Source organism: Anarrhichthys ocellatus, unplaced genomic scaffold, assembly GCF_004355925.1.
Source record: "Anarrhichthys ocellatus isolate YVR2014 unplaced genomic scaffold, GSC_Weel_1.0 scaffold38, whole genome shotgun sequence".
Taxonomy (NCBI): Eukaryota; Metazoa; Chordata; class Actinopteri; order Perciformes; family Anarhichadidae; genus Anarrhichthys; species Anarrhichthys ocellatus.
In genome coordinates this window covers 2251251-2274701 of record NW_022280068.1, presented here as the reverse complement: position 1 = coordinate 2274701, position 23451 = coordinate 2251251, and the positions used below count along the sequence as shown (strand labels likewise).

The 23451-nt window shown below is 38.6% G+C and overlaps 1 long non-coding RNA gene across 1 annotated transcript; it reads right to left on the bottom strand.

Moving 5' to 3' along the window:
- Positions 1-17424: 17424 nt before the first annotated feature.
- LOC116394275 (uncharacterized) lies at positions 17425-18210 on the bottom strand. Its single transcript, XR_004213448.1, has 2 exons — positions 17559-18210; positions 17425-17467 (listed from the first exon to the last, which is right to left on the bottom strand). It is a non-coding gene; the product is annotated as an uncharacterized LOC116394275 (long non-coding RNA).
- Positions 18211-23451: the final 5241 nt, after the last annotated feature.

Here is a 23451-nt window from a genome sequence, read left to right as displayed (position 1 = left end):
AACTTTGAATACAAATTGAATCATGATTTATTTTTATTTAAATGTTTATTTTATAATATTGTACTCAGCATGGAAAATTAAATGGAAAAACTCTTCATGCCCTTGTATCCAGGACAAAAACAACAATACTATTAATGCTTATATTAATTCAGTATTCCACAGACAACCAGTGATAACTGCTCAGCCTTTTCTGTCAAACACACACATATTCTCAGTGCATCAAAGATAAAAGATGTATGTCATTATTTGTGCCATCAGCACATAGTCATGATAGATTAGAGGATAGTGCTGCCTCCAATGATGTCATTGTCTGATGTCATGATATCAATACTTCAATACCCAATACATTTGAAACTGATGAAAGTCGCCCTCTAAACAAGAGGAACATATTAATATATATGTTCATATTAATATGAACATATTAGACACTTGAAGAGCAATACAAACTTAATCAAAATAAGAATAATAATTATTTAACGACATCACACACCAAGAACAAAAGGAACAACAAATTAAGTAATTCAAAGTTTGACTTTAAAATAACTACGACTGAGCTTTTGATGCATGAAGGAAATTCTGAATAAACACGTAGCAGACAGAGAAGTATGAAACATTGCCTATGAAATGGCGTACTACAGTAAGTAGTACTTTTACTTTCTTATACAATATTTGTCACTGCTGTCATTGTTCATCCCAAAGAAAAATATATCTGTTTGCCACAGAAGTGACAGAAAGGTTTAAGCCACGCCTCTGGCAAGAAGCGTAAAATGAACAGGAGAGGACACATATGATGTGCTCCACTGAACACATGTTCAACCTACACCTTACCATTCATACCAGTCTTTAGCTTTCACTAGTCACAGACTCAAGTCTGCACCTGGAGCTCCATTCAACAGCACTGCCAAACCACTGTGACCCAAAATTCACAGCAGTGGTGAGATGTGAGCGGTGTGTACAGTAAGTACTACAGGTTGACCCATCTGTTAAATGTACACCGGCTCAGTCAAGGCACCTATCCTCACAAGTAGCTGTCCTTTCTCCCAAGAAACCCAGAGCACTGACACCTGCCATACTGTTTTCACCAAGATCATATATATATATTGTATAATAGTAATTGGTAACATGCGTTTTTCAATACTGAGTTCATTTTTTCAAAACTCTTTCACAGCCAGCACACAGAGGTCAATGTGGAATCAACTGTGGATCACTTCATTGCTTTGACACAAAATCTATTCAATGACCACATCTTTAAAAGATTTCTCACTCAAATTCAACCACCAGAACTCTGTGTGTATTTACATACTATTGTAAAAACATAATCCAACATTACTGTAAATTAGACTGCAATGTGTCACATTGTGCTCCATATTCATCTTCAAAGACATTTAAAAATGTGTGGATTGATACATTTGTAAAAGTAGAAAAATGTGACAGTTTAGTGACATACGGCTACAGATACAGTATGACATGCAGGCTGTGTGAAATGGCTGCAGAAGCTTAATTTTACTTTCTTCTTGCGAGCTCATTTTTGTCGGACAAACGCTGGGTTCTTACTGGACATGGAAGACACTTCCATAGAAGCGCTGCTCCTGTCCTTCCATCGACCATGTGAACCCGTTGGACTGTTCACTCAGGAAGCCGAGCCCCCCGAGCTCCATGGCCGGCTCCCGGTCTTAGACAGTTCATCTTAGTTTTGCCGTCTGGTCTATTTTCTCTGTCTGCCAAAATTAATCTGGCAAGAAAACACACTGATAATCTACTTTAAACAATATGAATGAGATATTATGATAGATTTATTTGATTCTGATGAATGATAAAATATGCATGCTTGACAACACATATTTTCCTCCCCCTCTCCCTGCTGTTCTCCTGGAGTTTCAATCCCCCACACACGAATAGCCTATTGTCACTGTTTGCGATCATGTTTCTTTAGTTATGTAAGCTACTTATTTCACATATTTGTTATTTGTGTCTAGACAGTGAGTGAGTTTGTGAGACACAAACAGACAGACAAAGATACGCTTTACTGATGGTACTTTACGTATATTTTGATGTTAATACTTTTATATTTTGAATTAAGTAACATTTTGACTATTACTTGTAATACAGTACAAGTCCAAGATCTGATTAGGCTTCTTCTTTTTCCACTACTGTGCTCTAGTAAACTATTTAATCATGTTGTGTAGATATGAATGGTGACACTGCACGAAAGTCAAAATCACAAAGTATTGTAAACAAGTCGGGATCTGTGTTTCATGACGGGCCGATCGGGTTGCTGATCACTGCAGACACCCAGCACTGTGGACCCTAATACTGATGAGGAGCATGTGTTTGATTGAGAACGTGCACATTTCAGGCCCTGGACCCTGTTTCTGTGCTAACCACTGAGCCATCTTGATGTCCAGCCACTGTGTTCTCTAAAAGAGAAGGGCAACACCTGAACTGGGTTCACACTGACATAGAGATAAAAAATGATTTGCACTATTAAATTGCGAGAAGTGGGGAAAATCCACAAATGAACCCAGGTTACATTTAGCCAGAACCAGCTGATCTCCACCTCTCTTTTGTCCACCACATACTTCCTGAACTCAAATATAATCAGTGTTCCACAAGAAATGTCAATTCAACAGATCTAACCACGACAGAATAAAGTCAAAAAAAGGAAATGGAATGTCCTAATACCATCTATGTGTACTTCAGTTTTGTCTACCATATCTAGATCCATATTTTCAACCGTAGCCTGCTATTTCCAGTTTCTGCTCAGACAATTACAAAGCTATAACATCTGTCCTTACTGACAGAGGGCCCTATTTTGTGGAGGACCAGTGCAAGGAGCGCCCCAACACTGGTATTTTCCTGACACATAGTCCCTTATGTGTTGCAGTTGTGGTGTGGGAGGGGAGTTAAATAGGGTTTTAGACATTTCACAAATCAAATCTGGTCCAACGTCACTCTACTGCCTCTTTCGTGATTCTTTCAACCAGAGCAAACAAAATGCTCAGAGCAAATAGTTAGCAATAAAGGAATGACTAAAACATAAATATGTTCAAATTTTACAATATGATGTAAAAATGTACAACCTGAGATTTAGACTGAAAAAAGCATCACATTGATGTGGTAATAGTAATGGCGTCATCAAATATGTTTTATCATTTATTTATTTGTATTCATTGTATTAATGCACGGTAAATAAAACAACATGTTTAATGTTATATATTCCAGACAACATTCCTTTCCATTTGTTGAGCTGTTGGGGCAAAGCATCATTGTGATTGGCAGAGCTGTTTCAGAGCAATTTTAGTTTGATGAGAGTGTATTTATTGATCACTACACACACAACAGCAGCATAATCCGTGCGCCCAGGACCTGCAGCTTTGCACTTGTCGTTGCCCTTTTGTGCTCAAAAAGGCCCGTAAAGTAAAAAAGGTATGGATATACGTAACGTCCAGGTCATCCGTTTTCTAAATGGTAGCTTTGGAGGAAAGGTTTTATGTTATTCTACCTGCTTTGTTGTCATATAAATATATGTGACTGGTTCTTGTGAGTTTGTTCTTGTCATTGTGGTAATTACATTGATTATGCATTGATATATATGCATTGATATAGTATATGCATTGCCCGTTGATGACGCAGCATCCCGCCATGCTGGCGTCATAATGAGGTTATTAGGAGGTGGTTCAACTGCAGTAGGACATCACTGAAGGCCCAGGTATAAAATGTACGGCCCGCCACTGCACAAATATCACCAAGGCTAATATTATTAATTACAAGGCCACTCACACAAGTGAAAAACAACCCAACCATGCACTGCAACAGAATCCACTCTCTCACCTCTCTCTCTCAAAAATAAAAATAAAAAATAGGGACGGCCGTGGCTCATTGGGTAGAGGCTCGACCTGCAACCGCAGCCCTCGGCTGCTACATGTCCTGTGCTGAAGTGTCCCTGACCAACACACTGAACCCCTAACTGCTCCCCGGGCGCTTCTCAGCAGCCCACTGCTCCCAATATACTAGGGATGGGTTAAATGCAGAGGTCAAATTTCATGTATATGTAAAAATGTATATTGACGACTGTAATAAAGTTTAAGTTTTAAAGTTTAAGTTTTTACCCAACACACATGCGCACACTGATGCACACACTCAACCCCAAACACCGAACGTGTGTGTCGCTGTCATAATCCAGCCAAAGCAAACATGCTAGAGATCAAAACATTGTCTTTCTAACCTTAACAAGAATGGACAACATGAACTTTCTCTTGGACATAATTCCCTGACATGATGCGTACAATCAGTCCGTTTTGAAGAAGAAGAAAAAATCCACTGCAGTGCAGTTGTTACGGTTTTCTAGACTACACATAATTTGCATTGCAGTCAATGTGAAATAGTGCTTCAATGGCAATATAAAAGAAAACACCCAAAAAACATTATATATTTGTGAATATATGTTTTGCAGTTTGCAAAATGAATACAGTAAGGGTTAAAATACATTTAAGTGACAATTGCAAGATTTTTTTAGAAACCACCCTAAATTTAGCTTTTGAGGCTTTTAGGGGGTCTCAAGTATCAATAGGGGTCCAAGGTGCTCTTAGACATCTTGTTTATTTGCTTCATTAAACAAATGCATTATTGATGTGCTTGTGAACCCATATACATTTTCATATGACGGTGTATCAGACTGTTGCAGCCCCTTGTGTGGGTGTTAGAATGCTGGCAGTCTTTGTGTTAAATAACTTGCCACTTTAACAGATGAATACAACATCACCAAGGCACATACACTGTAAAGGAAAAAGAGGGCATGCTCACGTGCAGCGCACACAAACACACACAAAGCTATGTTGCAAGGCCATTCAGGGGTTGTTGACACCCTGTACAGTGAGTTACAACCATCAGTGAGTTTGTTGTACTACTCACCCGTCCACTCAACCTCTCTTGTCCCAATGTGCTCCACAAAATAAAACATGCTGAGGTGGACGAGTGCTCGGCTGTGACTGAACTGTGACAGGGATTGTCAGAACAGCAGAAAGACCTTCCGCACCTGCGAGGGTTAAAGTAGTTAATTCAATTTAAAAACCTCAGAGGACCAACCATGAGCATTTACCTACACCCAGCATGCACCTGTAGGTCACCCACCATCGTGGATGTGCTTGTTTTGGGTCACTTAACATGCTTTCCAGGTGGCGCATTAACTAAGGTAGATGCAACCTTTTGTTAGCTATGACGAGGTTATCCTAATCTCAAATATAGATTAAGAAATACTGACTTGGAATAATTACTTCTGTCTGATTAGTTTTTTGCAAGATTTATAAATATGCAAATATATGTTATCCTAAAAGGTTTAACTGCCGGACACAAGATGTAATCTCCCTCATTAACATTTATTCACAGTGTGTGCAATTGAGGCTTTATCACATTACAATTGTGTAAATTGCATGTTGGAGCACAATTGGTTTCCAAAGTATATTGTTATGTCATAAATCCTGCTTCTACGTCCATGTCTTAAACTGGATTCAAAGTGACCAGAGAAACCTTCAGCAGATGGATTTCAAAATCAAATATATCATTCTGCTCAGTGACTGAAGAAAAAAACACATTTTGTGACTAAAAACACGTACTATCGATAAATGGACATCAATAGTTTTATTCTTTTCCAATTTACCTTTCCTTCAGCCATTCTCTCACACACACGCACGCACGCACGCATGCACACACTCACACACACACACACACACACACACACACACACACACACACACACACACCGATTGGGAGTTATCAACAATAAAATAAAAAATAATATCCAATACATTTCAGCATTTACAAAAATGAATGAGTGTAAAACATTTCATGTTAAGTTTAGTATTAATAATTTGTTTCATTATTTCACAAATTGTTGGTTCATTTATATTATATTATTTACAAAATGTATCCACATATATTTTTATTTCACAATGTCTTCTCTTGTTATTTACTTGAAATAATGTTTCATGTTGGGGTGGATTTTCTTTCACAGTTAATTTTTTTGCAATTGCTAAAACAAAATGTCTGAAAATAGGGCCCTATTTGTTCAAATTCTACACACAAAAAACAAAAACATTTACACAAAATACTAATATCTTACAACTCTCTCAAAGGCAAACACTTCATTCAAAGCTATATAAAGTATTTTAAAAGTGGTATTTTTGCAATACAACTTCACACAAACATCAAATAATTACCTTAGTAATAGCTCTTCCCACAATACAACCGCTAAGTTTACAACACTATTATCTAGAGTCTTTGGCATTTTCAACTGGAACATTCTGTAAGTATAGAATAAGACCATAAATGTCACGGGGAAGACAATTTAGTTTATTGTCAATGCTCATACATCAATTACTTTAACTTAAGACAACATTAACATATTAACTATATTGCACTTGAAGCTAAATTCCTTAAATTGCAATAACCGTACAAACCTCAATTGATAGTGTTCAAGCTCTGATTTCTAAGAGATCTAACTGGTTAATGGTGTTTTCACAGGTGCATTCTGGGTGCAGGTAATTGATAATCGAGTGTGTCATTTCAACAGCAGTGCTCAGCAAACAACACACAGGCTTATAGTTTTCAATGATGTGTCTAATGTAGATAACCATGTTTATTTATTTGCAAAAAAAGTATTCAAAGTTAAAATGTGTAAAAGTGTAAAGAAGACAATATGCTTATGGTTTAGCATACCTGGTCAATTGATAGACTAGATGAGTTAGAGGTTAAGTACCATTTTTTACGTCTTGGCAGTCTTGGACTGAAGTGAAGCCACAGTGTGTCTTAATTCCATATCAAAGACGCAGTGGGAGAGCGAGAATGAGGTTAAAGGTGATACATGTTGAAGAGGAGGTGAAGTGTTCTTTGCTACATGCATTTGCACATGGAAATGTATGTGTCAATGGGCTGGAGCATGCTGGGATTTTAGACAAGCACAGTACATGCACACATTAGTGTTTAAGCCTGACTGAGCACCAATGAGCCTGCTTTTAATGTAACCAACCAGCTAGCAAGAGGCACACACAACCAATGTGCTGAAACACACTGCCTTCCTGTGTGTGTGTGTGTGTGTGTGTGTGTGTGTGTGTGTGCGCGTGTAGAAATGCTAATGTAACCAGTCAGCCAGTAAGAGACCCACAATTTCAATGCAGGGTGGCAATGACCTTTTAACACACTAATAAACACACAGACGTTTGTGTTTCTTTGCTGGATGGCTGGTTACATAAAGAGCACTGTTGTTGTTGTGTGTACACATGTACATATTACCATGCACAAATAGCTCCAGAATGCTTTTTTTGGCTACAATGCTTTATTAGAGCCTCATCTAGTAGAGCGGGTGCCCCATGTACTAAGACTGCGTCCTTACCACTGAGACCTGGGTTCAAATCTGACCTGTGGTCCTTTGCTGCATGTCGTCCCCTCTCTCTCCCCCTGCCAGGGGTCGGCAACCTTTACTATCCAAAGAGCCATTTTGCTCTATTTTCCACCAAATAAAATTTGTCTGGAGCCGCAAAAGCTATTTGATATCACAGCTTATAAAGTGTTATATATAGTTATATTATATATACATAAACTATAGTTTGTTGTATTTATGAAAATGTGGAACAAGAATAAAGACAATTCTTGAAATTGTATTGCTATTATACCTGTTATAACAATATCAAACTCTTATGAAGAGGAGAAAAAAACTGGCTCAGTTTGCTGCAGCAGTTGAGAAATTGCTCTTTTTCGCTCATTTCCAGCGTGATACTTTTCAGCAAATGCTGTGTGCTTGTTCTGGAAGTGTCATTCAACATTACATTTTTTGCACATATCAAGCATACAGGTAAGCCAGCATCGTTGGGACTGAAAGCAAATTAATACGTCCACACAGAATTAAACTCTATTTTCCTCCGTGACTTATTTTGGATTTATCCATTGATAGTTTACCGAGGGCGGGGGTCTGCAAATCATGATTAGCCACCTGCAGGGAAAGGCACTTGACAGCGACTAAATAGGATGTGACGCACATTTTAGTTTACAAAATATTAAAAGATTTTTTATATTCAGTGACACAGTATCACCTCAAACTCCAAGACAAGAGGTTTTCCCTTTGAAAGATTGTCCACTGTGCAAAAAATAAAATAAAAATAACTTATTTATTTCCATGTTATTTTTTGTCAAAGCCTCATGTCCACACTACTCCGTTTCCATATTAAAACGCATATGTTTTGCTACGTTCACACTGAGCGTCCACACTACGCCGGAGTTTCCGAGCACCGAAAAGTGAGGAGTTTGAAAGCTCCAGAGTTACCTCTTCATGTGGACGCTCGTAAACGCATAAGTTTAGAAAACATGACGTAGTCACCCACGTTCGGTACTTGATTTGTTCTTAGCAGTCACGACGTGTCCTTTACATCGTGTACATTTATGGACCCATAATCTAGTAAACTTTTATGTGTAAGTGTTCATTTTAAAGTAAATGTGATGTGAGAGAGATAGAGCAAGACCTGCAGTGCTGTAACTAAGTCTGAAAAATAATAGGGGAGTGTCAGGTCAAATGTTGCTTCCCATAACTCCACTGTGTTAATGTTACCTTGTTTTACACTGTTTTACTAATATTACTGGTATTAAAGCTTTTAATTGTTTTCATTTCATTTGTATCACTTTATTGTATTGGCTGCATCTGTCTCAAATTATCAAATTGTCAAATATCTCTTGTCGTTTTTGTTGTTTTCACGGTCCACACTTAAGTACTTTGAACTGCACTAACCTCTTTGAAAGGCGCTATACATATAAAGACTGACTGACTGATTAGTTGAGTAATTGGTAAGTTAATTAATTGACTAATGGGTTAGTTAATTATTTGATGAATTGATTTGTTTATTAATTGGTTGATTGCTGATCCGACACCAAACCCACAAACAACAATTACGATAGACATCCAAATCAACACATGAAAGCAGCCAATGAGCTATGATACATTAGAAAAACACCCTTTGCATGCAAATTAATAATGTTACATCGATTTTTGAGAGAGGATGAAATCACGGACAAAGACAGAGCCGCAAGATATTACATTTGAATTTGGTTTTATGTTATGTTTTATGTATATTCACTGCAGCATTAGACATTCCATTGTGTTGCTTCCAAGTGAGCTCGGTTCTCTCTTTTTGGGAATGCTAAGCCCTGACTCCCCTGTAATTTGAATACCAATGTGAATGAATTCACACATAGGCTATATAAATATGTTTACAGTGGGCACCAGGAAGTGGGTTTGTTGGGGACTGGATCAAGGCTAAAGAAGATGTGGACACTCTGGTTGATGGAGAGTGTTGGCACAACACAGCCAGAGTAACTTTGAAGGACGTGGTTTCTCAGCAGCTTACACTAAACCAATATCCCATGCTCAATAACTCCACTGTAGTTCAGCCCTTGGGCTGCATGTATACATTGACGTTTAACCCAAAGAAGACTTGATCAAGATGTTTCCATAGACTTACTGGACATGCTATCCTCACAAAACACATGGTCTTCTATTGCATAGACCAGGGGTGGGCAACCCGTGGCTCCGGAGCCGCATGCGGCTCTTCAGCCCCTCTGTTGCGGCTCCCTGATGCTACATTAGCAGCAAAGCCTCACTCACAATGCTGCATATATTTAACAGTTAGGCACATATCGGTTAAAAAAGTGGTATTATGAGTAATAACAGTACAGCAGATTTTCTTATATTTATTATTCTTATTTTATAAATTAGATAAAAGTGGAAATTCTAAAAATACCAATTGTTATTTTGAGATGTGTATGCTCTTGCGCACAGCAAATTATATATTGTGAGGTTCAATTCTGCAGACTTATCGCTTCTGTGTTTTAAAGAGTTGACTTGAGTTATTGGAGTAATACAAGAGCACTAAGGATGACGGCAGGAAATTCCCGGAGGAGAGGTGCCAAGTGAAAGTCAGCGAGGGCACATTCGAGCGACCAATCCATGGGGCTGGATCTCCTGAAGGACGCAATCAAAGAAAGAAGGTGAGCTCAGTCTTCAGCCACATTCAACACTGAGTCTTGCAAAAGCTCTGCGTTGGAAGCAGATTTCTAAAAAATAAATATTTTGAACTTTTTTTTTCTTCTTGTTATATAGAAATATGTAATGTCACTTGGTAAACTTGAGCAATTTGATTAGCTTCAAAAGAAGGCGGATTATGTGTCCCCAGCTTAACCCAATTAAAAAGAGTGAAATAAATATGCATAGCATGTATTAAAATAGGTAAAGCAAACTATTTGTGGACATGATTCCAACATATTCTGCTGCAACTATGCAGTAAAATATGTGCACAATTATAAAAAACGGATATTGGTTCTGTTATCTGTACTTTTTAACATTTTTGTGTAGGCTAATTTATTAGCACACTGAAGTGCGCATCTCCGCTGCTGTCTGTGTCGAGGCTGAGCTCCTCCAACTAACGTTACACACACACACACACACACACAAAGCAAAGTCAGCGAACAGATCTGAGAGTCCTGAGTAGAGACAGTGAGGTAAACCAGGTGAGTCCAAGATAAATACATCAACTATGATTGTTACTGTAAGTACAATAAAATATTAGTGAGTAAAAATACTTCAATCAATACTTGTTCAAAGAGCATAAACATGATATAAACATGTACAAAAGTGATATTTCACTCTGCTTTGTCCGCAGTCGCTCATCCACCACCGCTATGTATACACAGGCACAACGCTCTAGCTTGGCTTACAGCGATTTGTTACAATCAAGCTAAAAGAAAAGCTCTCTGTGTGTAGTAGTTTGCCACATATCTTAACATTAGGCAAAGTCTTGTTAACTTCTCTGCTGGCTGAGACAAAGCCGCCGTCCTCTGTCTTACTGCCGTACCTATGGCAGTGATTCACATTCGCAGAGGAAGAGTGACTGATACTGACTGATGTCTGTGTTCTTCATTCTTTCCAAACTTCACTTACAAATATTTTTCATTTTATTCACAATTAAGATTTGTTTCAAGTGAGATATCACGTTTATTTAGTTAGTTTGCTGTTGTAAACATTACTGTTGCTGCTCTCAAATTGGTGTATTTAAAATACAAGTGAAATCTAATCCTGTTCTCAAGTTATTATTTGTTTTTATTATTTTTTTAAAGCAGATTTTTGCCATTCAAAAACAACCGACAAGAGTATCGATAAAGAACCTAGATATAAATTTACTATAAAAATAAACCGTGCACCAACAAAATGAACAGGATAGAATTCAAGTTTAAACCCTTTTAATGCAGCACCCAATTATCAAAACATATATTTATAATATTTATATATATACCAGTTTATAATGCATACAGTATGTGAACATTAGGGCTTTTTTCATTTTGTATTATCTTTAAACACAGGCGAAGTGTTCACAATACTAAGACCTGATCCAACCTGTGGACACACAGCGTCTTGGATAAATGTACAATCCCACTCTATTGTGGCCCAATTCTAGTTGAACACGTATCTGATAGAATTATTTGTGTAGAGAAGAAAAAAAATACTTTTTAAAAATCTGCTGATGATATCCCCTGTCGTATTTAAATATAATATATTTATGAATACAATATTCAAATTTTAACATTTCAAACAGATTTCCAATCCGAACAACATAGGCACACAGGTATTAGCCATTATAAACTGACGGTAACAACTAGTGTACTTTGTCAGGAGAGGTTCAGATAGTCCCTTTTCCTTCTGAAGTTTTCCAGTCATGAACGAGTGCACAGCACGGTCCCACTGCTGACTCACGCTGAGCACCACAGCCTCTTTCAGCTGAGGCAGTGAAGCTGGAAGAAGTTACTAGTATCATCTTCATCCTGATGTTGTATCTGTAACCTACAGTAGTCCTGCTATATTCATGTAACGTCATTTATATTTCTATCAGGCAACAGCAGCCCATTAGTAAATCATTTAACAAAGTATTACTTACACAAATATGTGATTAAGGTAACCTTGGTTTTACTGTAAAAATGCCCCTAACAAAGCAAACGTAAACATATAGCGTACTTTTTTACTGTTAACACATATCTATAACACATATTCTGTAATGTTTGTGTACAGTTGCCTAATGGCCTGTGGAGAGCCACGCTGGGGAAGTAGTAAAGACAAAAAGCTGAATATACACATACACACATACATATCTATCTACTAAGATATGTGTATATGTGTATGTACATACATACATACATATTTTAACAATAAATAAATATATGTGTATATATACATACATACACCCCATAAAAACCCTTTAACTGTGGAAAATATGGAAGACACCTCAGGAAGAGCCACAGAGGAGGGATCTCTCTCCCTGGACGGATGGATGCATTCGTTGCCGTGTGTACAGAATAGACCAAATTAGTGAATAGAATGTAAAAACATATGAATAATATAAAAATAAATGTATTAGATGGTTACAGCAGGGTTGAAAGAATCAAACCTGTCCACCATCAGTGGTAACCTGTTCAAAGTTGCATTTAATGGAATAAATACCTTGAATAAGCTTTCGGCATTTCACTCACACACACAGAGGTTACCTTTACTTGACATGAAAATGTACTGACTTCCAATTCTTTATACAATGTGCTGAATCAAACTGTGTTATGAAATCATTGCCAACTAAGAGCAATTATGTCACCTACTAGAAAGGTTCTCCCAAATGTGACATAACGCTGCTGTGTAATGGAAGCGATCAGCAAATACAACACGCCTCTGGTGACCTGGACGTTATGAGGGAGAGCAGTTCAGAGGCAGCTGTACGCCACGAGGTTGTTGTTGTTTTTTTTACTGTGTCGCCTGCATTGCCTTGTACTCCGGAGGCTACAGACACTCAAGCCTGTGACAGGTGAATGAATACTGGGGCTGCAGAGAAAGCTTGGGAATGTGTCGAGAGGTCCAAGGACAGGTCTAGAACAAGGGGCATGGTCCAGCTGCAGGCTACGCTGCAGAACAACCGGATACAAAAGTATGAAATACGTCTTGATTAACAATATGGTCGATACTCTCTAATTAATGCTTAATTAATCCATTTAGCCACATTACAATTTCAACTTTCACAAACTGAGGACTTATTTACCAAATCACAAAATAGAAGCATGGCGGCAGCAAGTGCCTGACAGATCTGGTAAACGAAATTCTGACGAAACTAAAACATTTCATGTCTACCGGATTTTCAGTGAAGATTTAGGCTGAGTAACACTCACAGACACACACACACACACACACACAGGCTCTGCTGTTGGACAAAGGGCCCATTTATGAAGCTCCAGGTAGCTTTCATCAGCTGGATCTTCAGTCTGAGCACTCCCTGGACAATACACACACACACACACACACACACACAGACACATACACACTATGTGGATACATTTTCAGTTTGAGGGCTCTCATGGTAATTATTGAAAACACACACACTGACACACACACACACAGTTGAAACAGCCCACAAGGTACATATGGACAAAGAAAGACACACACAGCATACTTTCAAGTCCTTACACAAGCATACAAAGACACAGGCGCACGCACAGACACACACACAGACCATCTTACAAAAATACACAAAAGGACATCACTGTAGCCCAGTGTTCTCATCCAGTTCTCAAGTGTGTATGTTTGCGTGTAGGTTGTTGCTGGACCCCGTGTCCGTCTCCTGCTTAACTTATCCACAACACACACTCGCACATGTGCATACACGTACAGTACAAACTGTGTCTGTTTTTCTTCTGTATGCACAACTCAAACTAATGCAAATTTAATCAAATCATAATGGCGTGCATGTAAGCACCCACACACCCATATGCACACCCATATGCACACACATAAAATAAAGGACACATTCAATTAAGCACACTGGTACGAAAACTCCCCTAAAAGTGTCTTTCGCTCGTTGCTTTTACCCTTTTATCATGTTTGCTTTTCTATATTGATGTTGTTAGAATTAACTGGAGATTAACCAGTTACATATAAAAAACAGCAATTACATTTATTTGAGTAAGTAATAAAAATAATAGATATAAAGCCCATTTCCAGAGGACTGCCTGGGTCCGCCTATTAAAAGTGTACACATTACACATAACAGAATTATGTGATTGTGGTGTTAAGATGTCTGCAGTGCTTGAGTGCTACTGGGAATCTCAAACATGCAGCACTTCAAGTCCACTGGGACACATGCTGGTTTTCTTTAGAGAAAGAAATCAAGATGACTCATATATGTACTCCGTAATTGTACTTCTACTTTCCTTAAAGAGAAAAAAAGAAGCTTATTAGAGTAGTTTCAAATTAGGAGCGTGATTTGTTGGAGCTAAAATGTCCTTAATTTAAAACTTCCCACAGCTACCTGCACACGGCAAAACATGCAGATCGCTCAAATCAAATTGTGCAAGAACAGAGTCAGTGTCAAAATAAAACCGGGTAAGATGAGACATGTTACCTATCCAGTTTTACAGCTGTGCAAGTTTGTTTTTGTACTGTAATAAACTAATTTGAAATACATGCTTGCTTAGAGGGCAGGGAAAATGTTCACAAAGTTCTTTAACACAACCACAATAATTCTGTTACAAATTAAAGAAGCATGAATTGGTATGTACTGTTTAAATAGAATACATACACTTTAGCATCTACCCGTTAGTCATATGCTCTATTAAACCTGAAACCGTCACGTGCAATTTAAACAAAATATTTTCATCACCCTTTCTCACGCATAATACCAAATATGTGCAACACTTCTGCTTGCTAAGTTTAGTGAGGGGGCTGCCTGAGCCATCTGTAAAACCACCAGCGGTGTACAGTACACTTCCACAGCGCTACAGTGTCTGTGCAAGTACCATTCTCTTCATTTTACCTTCCTCCTCAGCATGTTCGTTACCACTAATGAATGGTCTATCGTTGGACTATTCTTGTCAACAGTACAGATTGGAACAAGCAAACTATGCTATGCTATTTAAGGTACCACTGAATATCCATTGAACTGATATGGCCTCACTTGACTCCACAGCGCAGCCTCATTGCTGTGCAGAGGCTGTAGTTCAGATGTGATGACAAAACGCTGAGAGACTTTCACTAAAGAACAGTACCATGAGCTCAGACAATTGCACCAGTTTACTGTAATGAAGCCACAAAAAAGGGAAAGGCAATGCATGCAGTATATGACAATATAGTGAAGTCTATATCATGCAACCATATATTCTAGATCAACATAGTATCCAGTCTCATATCACTGTATCAATATAAATATATCTTGCAGCGCTCCAATAAATCTCTGCATGTAAGTAAATCACACTTTATACGAGCAGCAGTTATACACTACACAGCGCTTCTGCTTCTATACAAGTGGACCACGCAGTCATTTTAGCACCTTTCTTGACCCAACTTCTTACCTTTCACAAATCAATACCTTTATTTCTTTTGACCATTTTCATACCATCAGTGACACACGGAGTGCAGCCACCACCAGCATAAAAACAATGGGGTTATGTAATATGAAGATAGTTTTTAATAAAAACCTTTTACTTTACTCAAGGTCACAGTTATCACACACTTTACCTTCGCAGCACTCTACTGACGGCCACACTAGTGTAGTGCTGAGCAATAACGCTGCTGCAATGTTCATGAAGCTACAGCCTATGCCAGATTTTCCATGAAACTTAACTTCAATATTGTATATTCCAAAGCATAATAACTGAATGGGACAACAATTACTATCTGTCAAAGAGTGCAGTGAGGGGCCGAGCACATGTGCTCTCTAATATTTAAACACAAAGAGGAAGGGAAGGCAAGAGGACATGTCGAGCACTTCACTGGAATACGAAGTCAAAGCAGCAGATAAGTTCACAAATGAAATGACTAAAAATACGAAATAAAGCACACATTTGTAAAAACTACGGAGTGCACCAACACCTATTGTTTATTTTACACGAGGGTAGTTAAGGACATCACAGGACCTACATGGGTTGTACTGACCGAACAGAGCTGCTGGAAATGATAGAGACATGGAAGATATGAAGTACGAGGAGAGAAAGCAACTGAGAGTCTAACCTGCCCGTTCATCCATCACTACGGTTTGAATACACACACACACACACACACAAAAAAAGCCTCGAACAGGGTTTGTTCCTCAAAATGTACCACAGGCTAAATGCAGGCAGGCTCCTCTGGGCTCTTATTTGTAGTCATTACCAGAACAGAGGTTAAACTGATACAACTGTAATATCTGTTATTTTATATTCCAGGGCTGTGTCAAAGTATGTGCAGGAACACTTAGATGAGGAACAGTTTAATTTCAGTCTTATTTAATTCACAAGAAATCGGCCCAATTACAGACTACAGGAGAATGGCAGTTGTAATAATGGCTTCCACTCTCACCTCTATTACAGTATCTCTCCAGCGCTCAAATTCACGAATAAAATCGCAATTGAATATCTTCCCATACAGATATTTAATTAAATTAATATTTTTTTTAATAATGAATGTTGTTTTTCCATTTGGAAAACATCTGAGAAAACACACAGACGCAGAGAGAAATGTCCCCACATCCTCCGTGCTTTACTGAACTTGGGTTCCTTTCTTTTTCTTTCTTTTGTTCAGCCCTCTCCTCCTAACGCCCCTCCGTTCACACTAAAAGAAGCACGCTGCACTGGGAACTTCAACGCCTTTATCTGTCAACGCTTTCGTTAGGTCGTCTCGCGGTCGGTCCGTGCTATTTTACGGTTAAATGTTGACTGTAACACACGTCATGAACGGACCAAATCTCAACCACGTAGACAACGCCATGTTCTAAAAACGGTCAATTGAATTAACTCTGGCTTAACGGCAACGTGCATAGTGAATTAAGACTCAAACATTGCATACATGTGTAGTGAAGAGGTCAATATTTGGGATACAATTCAAGAAGTGCTAAACCTTTTGAAATAAAATCAACTTTTAGAACAGCTTTCTCATTGATGGCTTGTCCGAACATCTAGTTGAAACGTTTCATACCAGGCCAACCAATTACAAACGTGACGTCACAATAGTACTAAACAAGTGGTGTTTGCTTGTATTTATTGTTGCCGAATTGAAGAGCGTTAATTGCATTTCAATGCTCTGGAAACCTGCATTGTGTGGAACGTTTCGACATGCCAAGCCGCACGACCTACCATTTTATAACGGAGAGAAAGGCATCTGTCGATACGACACTAGCGTTAAATGAAGCTCGCTTTGCTCCATGATATTCAAACAAACATAGCCTGTTCTGTTCGTGTCACTTCCCGCTTTGTTTCTTTAACGGTAGTCATGTTCGTGTTTGTCGGGGCTGTCCTACCTGTTCGTCCGCGTGAAAGGGACCCTCCTCTCCCAGCTTACCACCAGAACCACCGTTGTGTAGCCGGTTATTTTCTTCGACTTTTTTCCACAAAAAAACTTCTTCGTCTTGTTCAGCTTGTCGTCGTTAATCTTAAGAGTGAAAGTGACAAAGGAAAAACTAGAAAAAGCTCTTTCAGAACATCATATTCATCCGCAAAGTCCTTTTCACTACTTTACTCACGTTTCTAGACGGTTTATTCCAAATCAACGTCAGCTTAATTCGAAACACGGGATAAAGTGTTTTCTTTCTTCTCCCGAGGACTGAGTGCTTTTAGAGTGTGGGTTATGTTTTCTTCAAATGCACCGTTGCGCGGACCAGCCGGAGAGGCTCGAGGACCGTTTCCGAGGCTGCACGGCGCGCGCGGCTGTCAGAACGACGCACACGTGAAATGAAGTGTCGGCTGTGAAGACAGATGAAATGGTCGATTCTCCTGTCTCCCCAGCGTGAAACTACAATTAAACTAACAGTGAGTCAGTTAAACGCTGACGTTTCTTTCGTCCATAACGTCCCTTTCTTTTCGAAAACAAATCGCTCAGGTGTTGAAACACCTTTCCCCTTTGCTCTCTACTCTTTCCTCGCGCTGTCCCGGCCGTCCGGCATAAGCGACGGCTACAGTAAGAACCGTTTCTGCAGCACAGCAGCGGGAGAAGGGAGGGAGAGAGAAGGAGCGAGAGAGCGCGCTCCGGTAAAACGGAGAAATAACACTGTCCTCTGTTACTGCTGCCCTCTGCGAGTGAGAGTCGGCGCGAGCTCATCTCCTCTCGGTAAAAGATGATGATATGCCAAGCGAGGCAGAAACGGAATGCTGGGGGATCCCCTGCTGCGTCCAATCCTGACGTCTCTACCGGTGTGCGCGTGTGCTGCTAGTGACTGCGCGTGTGTGTGTACACATAAATGATCGGTATGGGGTGGGGGGGTCAGCCAGTCGTGCCTTTGAACTGTGTGCCCTGAATGTTACAGGTGACGGCGGAAAGCGAGCGCTGCACGAGGACCTAGTAAGAAACCCGGTTGATGAGGTGTTTATTTCCGCTTTCACTCCGAGCAGCAGTATAATACTTATGGAAAAGAATAAAGCTGAGCATACAAGCCACACGAGTTCATACAATCGAGATTTAAATATTAAAATGTATATATGTTTATTAAATGACTGTATGTTCTGATCCCGTTTTGATTTTATATTATTGTAATAAGAACTCGTCTCCTCAAAGCGACTTGGTGATCCTACATACTTCCAAAAGGCTGTCTAAATATTATGATTGCAATTTCTAACGACTTTGGCGACTTCTCATAATTATTTCATCCCTTTTAGACTCGCACATCATATTGTGATGGTACACTAAAAAAGAAAACCTAACATTGCAATGTCATGAACCTCTAATCCATAAAGTATGTGTGCCCTGTCACAGTGTGGTCAGAGCTGTAGTGTTCTTTTTTCCCAGATAGTATTCAGCTTCTGAGAGCCAGGGTGAACACAGTCAAACTTACCATAATTCAACCTAAATGCATAAAAACGTTGTTTTGTTTTTTTTCTGCATAAAGACAGTTTCCCGTTTCAGTGTTGGAGTATTTTGTTTCTACAACGGGGGAATACTGCTACACTGACACAGTCAACTAAGAAGAGACAATGTTTAACAGAAATATAACTGAGTGAGTCATGTATTAAATGTGTAAAAATGAACAATTAACATTTTAACTGATCAATGAGGGACACATTGTGTATGGCATTGTTTGGGTACTATAAGCAAACATGATCTAAGTAGTGGAGAGTCAGGACTAAAACTAAGAATCCATGTGGAGCAATCAGCTTGTGTGTAATTTACGGTGCCTTGGGTTGTTCATTTTGTGCCATATAAAGGTCGAACAAGAAAGCTCTCGCAGTGTGTTGCCTTCAATGAATACCCGAGTTGCTCAAGCATTGCTTTCTACCTGCAATCATCATTGAGATCAGTAGGATTCGGAAATATATTCACAAGAATCCGTTTTAAGGTGACATGCTCGTTGGCCATAACAAAAGGTGGCATATGCAAGGTATAGAACACCTATTTATTAGGAAAAAAACAATTGGAAAGAAAACAGCAAGGTGCCGAATAATGCACAGTTAGAGGTGTATAAATGTGCATTTGTGTAGTGACCAAAGCAGTGTGTATGTTGCAAACAAAACCAAATAGTAAAAGCGTGGTGCATTTTAGAGAGAGCACATCTGGGCAGACAGGCAAGACTGAAATGGAAATAGTGCTGGAGCCATCACAGCCTCCAGAAAATAATTATTACAAAGAAAGCAAATTTGTCAGACAAAAGATAATACTATTTTTTTATTTAAAAAAAATGTAGATTGTAATATTGCTTGGTACTTAATCGTGTTCTAACTATAATATAACATTTGTACTAAAGTTTTAGAAAAAGAAAAACACAGTTCCAGCTTTTTGCATCTCCCCATAAAACACATGTACTGAAACATTTCAATGTAATGACAATTTCATCATAATAATGTCAAATTGTAATAAAATCCAATACAGCAGTGCTGTAATAAATACTGTGTGAAGTTTCTACTGTGTCGGAGGAGCTCATTCAACTCTGCCGTGAGAGTGGACTTGAACATGTGAACTGCATCAGTGCATCTCCTCCCCTTCATGCACTCCTTGTGTGGCTGCAGCTAATTGGTGTGCAAGTTATAATGCGAGAGACAAAACAGGAGATAAACATGGAAAATATAATAACTATGGATTTTACAGAGTTTCTATGTCTTTGGATTGCCTGTGTGCGTGAATGTGAAACCACATAAGTGCATATCTGCCCATGTGTTCACGTGTGGAAGTGTATGACCACATGATAGAGCTGAGTGCTCTCATTAAGCGCTCCAAACTTCATGTAACATATTTTAGTTGGTACAGCTTTACAGCTAAAAGGCGTTGATTGAAATGTTACAGAGACATTTGCACTTGTCCAGCTAAATTATTTTTCATTCAGCAATACATTGTTTGCACAGCTAGCTTTGCAGTATTGTAGAGCAGCGTGATATATGAAGTTATTTCATTAAAATGTATTTGATTGTCTGAAGTGATATCACTTTAGTGTTTTCTTCCCCTGTTTAGGATATAAAACTGTCTCTGACAGGATTATAAACACTGTATATAGGACAGATGACATTGAGCACAAGCTGAGAAGATGGATATGTTGGATATTTCCTAACAATATGCAACATATTTGAATGAAAGAAAAAAGAATCTATGGTAACATAATGCAGAGTAACCAATGTTTAATTTGAGTCTTTGTAATTAGCTTCACTTATCTCTCTGTGTGATGCAGATGAGGATCAATATAAACAGTACACAGTGTTTATTTCATATTATAAAAGCCTTTCGTATTTGCACTTCTGACAGTGTGCACTTTTTTATTCACTGCATATACTACTTTAGACATATGGCAGTTTTTTCTGAGGTTTTGGCTTGTACACAACACAAATGTGTGGAGAAGCACAGACAGCACAGGCTTATGATAGGATGTCAGTAATAGCCTCTGAATTTAATGGTGTGAAAGCTAAAATAAGAGTGTTACATCACAAGACATCCATATGCATGACAATATACGCCATCTTTTCAACACCCTGTCTAATATAAACTTAGCACTGCGTGGATTCAGCTGGGTCAACCTTTATGGATGAGGCAGGTATTTTTTTTCTCTTATTCTCAACAGCTCCCATTGAAACAAATAATGTGTTAGTCTGTCGCTCAATACTTCCCTCATCTGTGTTCTAGCCCATCTGTTCCTCCTGAACTTACATCTTCAAAAACAGCTTACAAATATAAAGTTTTATATATTTTTTTAAGTATCCATCATTTCTTCATAACAAATGGGCCCAGTGGGTATTATTACATCATTCAAACAGAAAGAAATAGTGCATTTCTTCGGGACTATTTTCAGACTGGGGATTAATACACATTTGGTGCTCTAGTGAGTATTTGTGGCAACAGGACATTTTATGTGTGATTGAGTCAAATGAACTACAGTGTGTGTGTGTTCATGGTGATGAAGGAACATGTCAGCTAGTGCTCATTGATGTGTGTTTAATAGTTGTAGATATATCAGGCTCTGATACACACGCACGCACACACACACACACACACGCACACACACACACACACACACACACACACACACACACACACACACAATACAGTTGTTTGCAATAGCTAAAACCCAATTTCTAAAACAGCCATCTTTGTGGACACTATACATTAAAAAACAAAAAAAATGTACACAAACTACAAAAATATTACATCTCTTGCAAAGGTATAATTCAAAACTATAAAAACTTGTTAAAAAACATGCCCACACACATTCATACACATCTGATGGGAGAGTCTGCCGTGCAAGGTGCCAGATGCTCATCAGGATCTAAATTAATGCACATTCACACCGATGGCACAATCATTGGCGCTGTTCGGGAATTCATTAATTTGCCCAAGGACACTTTGACATGGGGACTGGAAGAGCTGAGGATTGAACCCCTGACTAGTGAAAAAGTTTCCCCTTACGGGATTAATAAAGTAACTATCTATCTATCTAGAAGACGGCTTGCTCTGCCTCTGAGTCACAGCCGCCAACCTTTAACTAGAATTAGGCCCTCGTACAAAATACAATAAATGATAAGCACTGAGCCACAATGCTGCCCAATTTCAGAGTCACGCTTCCCTTTCAGAGGATGGGTTCATACATTTTCTAGTTTGTCCAGTTGATTACAGCAAGAAAACCCTCAATGTTCATATGGGCACATGACAACTGTTTTAAGACAGACTAAAAAACATAACCTATCCTTTAATTTAAGTTGCGAGAGGTTGCAATTAACACCATAATTTAATAATTTGCCTCAACTTTATTTTGGTGGCTGTTTTTCACACTTGATGTTCCTCGTAAAAACTAAGTTTGGAGATGTAATCTGGCCGTACACAGCCAAGGAGGTGTTCAAACTGATGTTACTTGATGTGGAAATTGAAAATTCAAGCAAAAGTCCAAGGATGGGGTTAGAGTCCCACTGGGGACCTTTGCTTCATATCGCTTTCCTTAAATTATTGTCATCTCTCCTACTTGCACTCTCTATTAGAGGAATAAAATGCTTAAAAAATAATAACAAAAAGAGACCAAGGATACTGTTTCTCAATGTAAAATTACCATCAACTTGTGGCCTAGTAGTCAAATCCAACTTCTGAAAGAAACATCATTATCTATTTAAAATGAAATTCATTTTGATCCATACATTATGCCTGTCTCAAGTGATTTGTGAGCGCAGTTTACACACAGATTGCAAATGGTGGCACGGTCAAATCTCACAGATGATTGTCAGCTTCAAATTGTTGATACAAGTCCTACATGGCTCTCTGATTCTCATCCTCATAGTTGCAAGAAACAAGTAGTTTGTTTTAATTAGTGACAAAGTGTAAAAATAAAGGAGACAGGAAACTATCTCATGTTACAAATCCCAGCTTGCATGTTGCAAATGAGGTGAAACAGGCCCCAGGATGGTGACTAACAGTGGTTGGGATCAGACATAGAGCCCTCAATAGGTATTCATATTTATTTATTTACTTCTTTAAGTCTATAATGCCATTTTTATTGGTATGCTGTTTGTAGATCCCAGTTTATTTTAATGAAATTGACAGCCTTTGGCCTCTAATGTGACCACATCAATTGCCCTGACGCTGTACACATTTTAAGAAGAAATGGTCTGAACAAGAATGGACTGACAATACGACTCAAACAGACCACAGTTTTCAATATAATCAGCTCACATCTTCTCTGCTGTGGTTTTCTTAAAAACATACGTGCTTAAATTTCTTATTTGCAACAGCCAATATATTTTGAGCCAAACGTTATGTCGATAGTATGTTTTCTATTACCATAATGAGGAAATGTTGTTAATCAACGTAACTGGCAAGTGGATGGGTTGAACAAACTTTCACTCAAGGGACCAGTGTTTCTGTCTCGTGTGAAACCAAAAGTTGAGTTATTTTTACTGACGCCGTTATGTCATGTGATGACGTCACTGAGTTTCATGGCATAGGGTCTGTAGCTTATA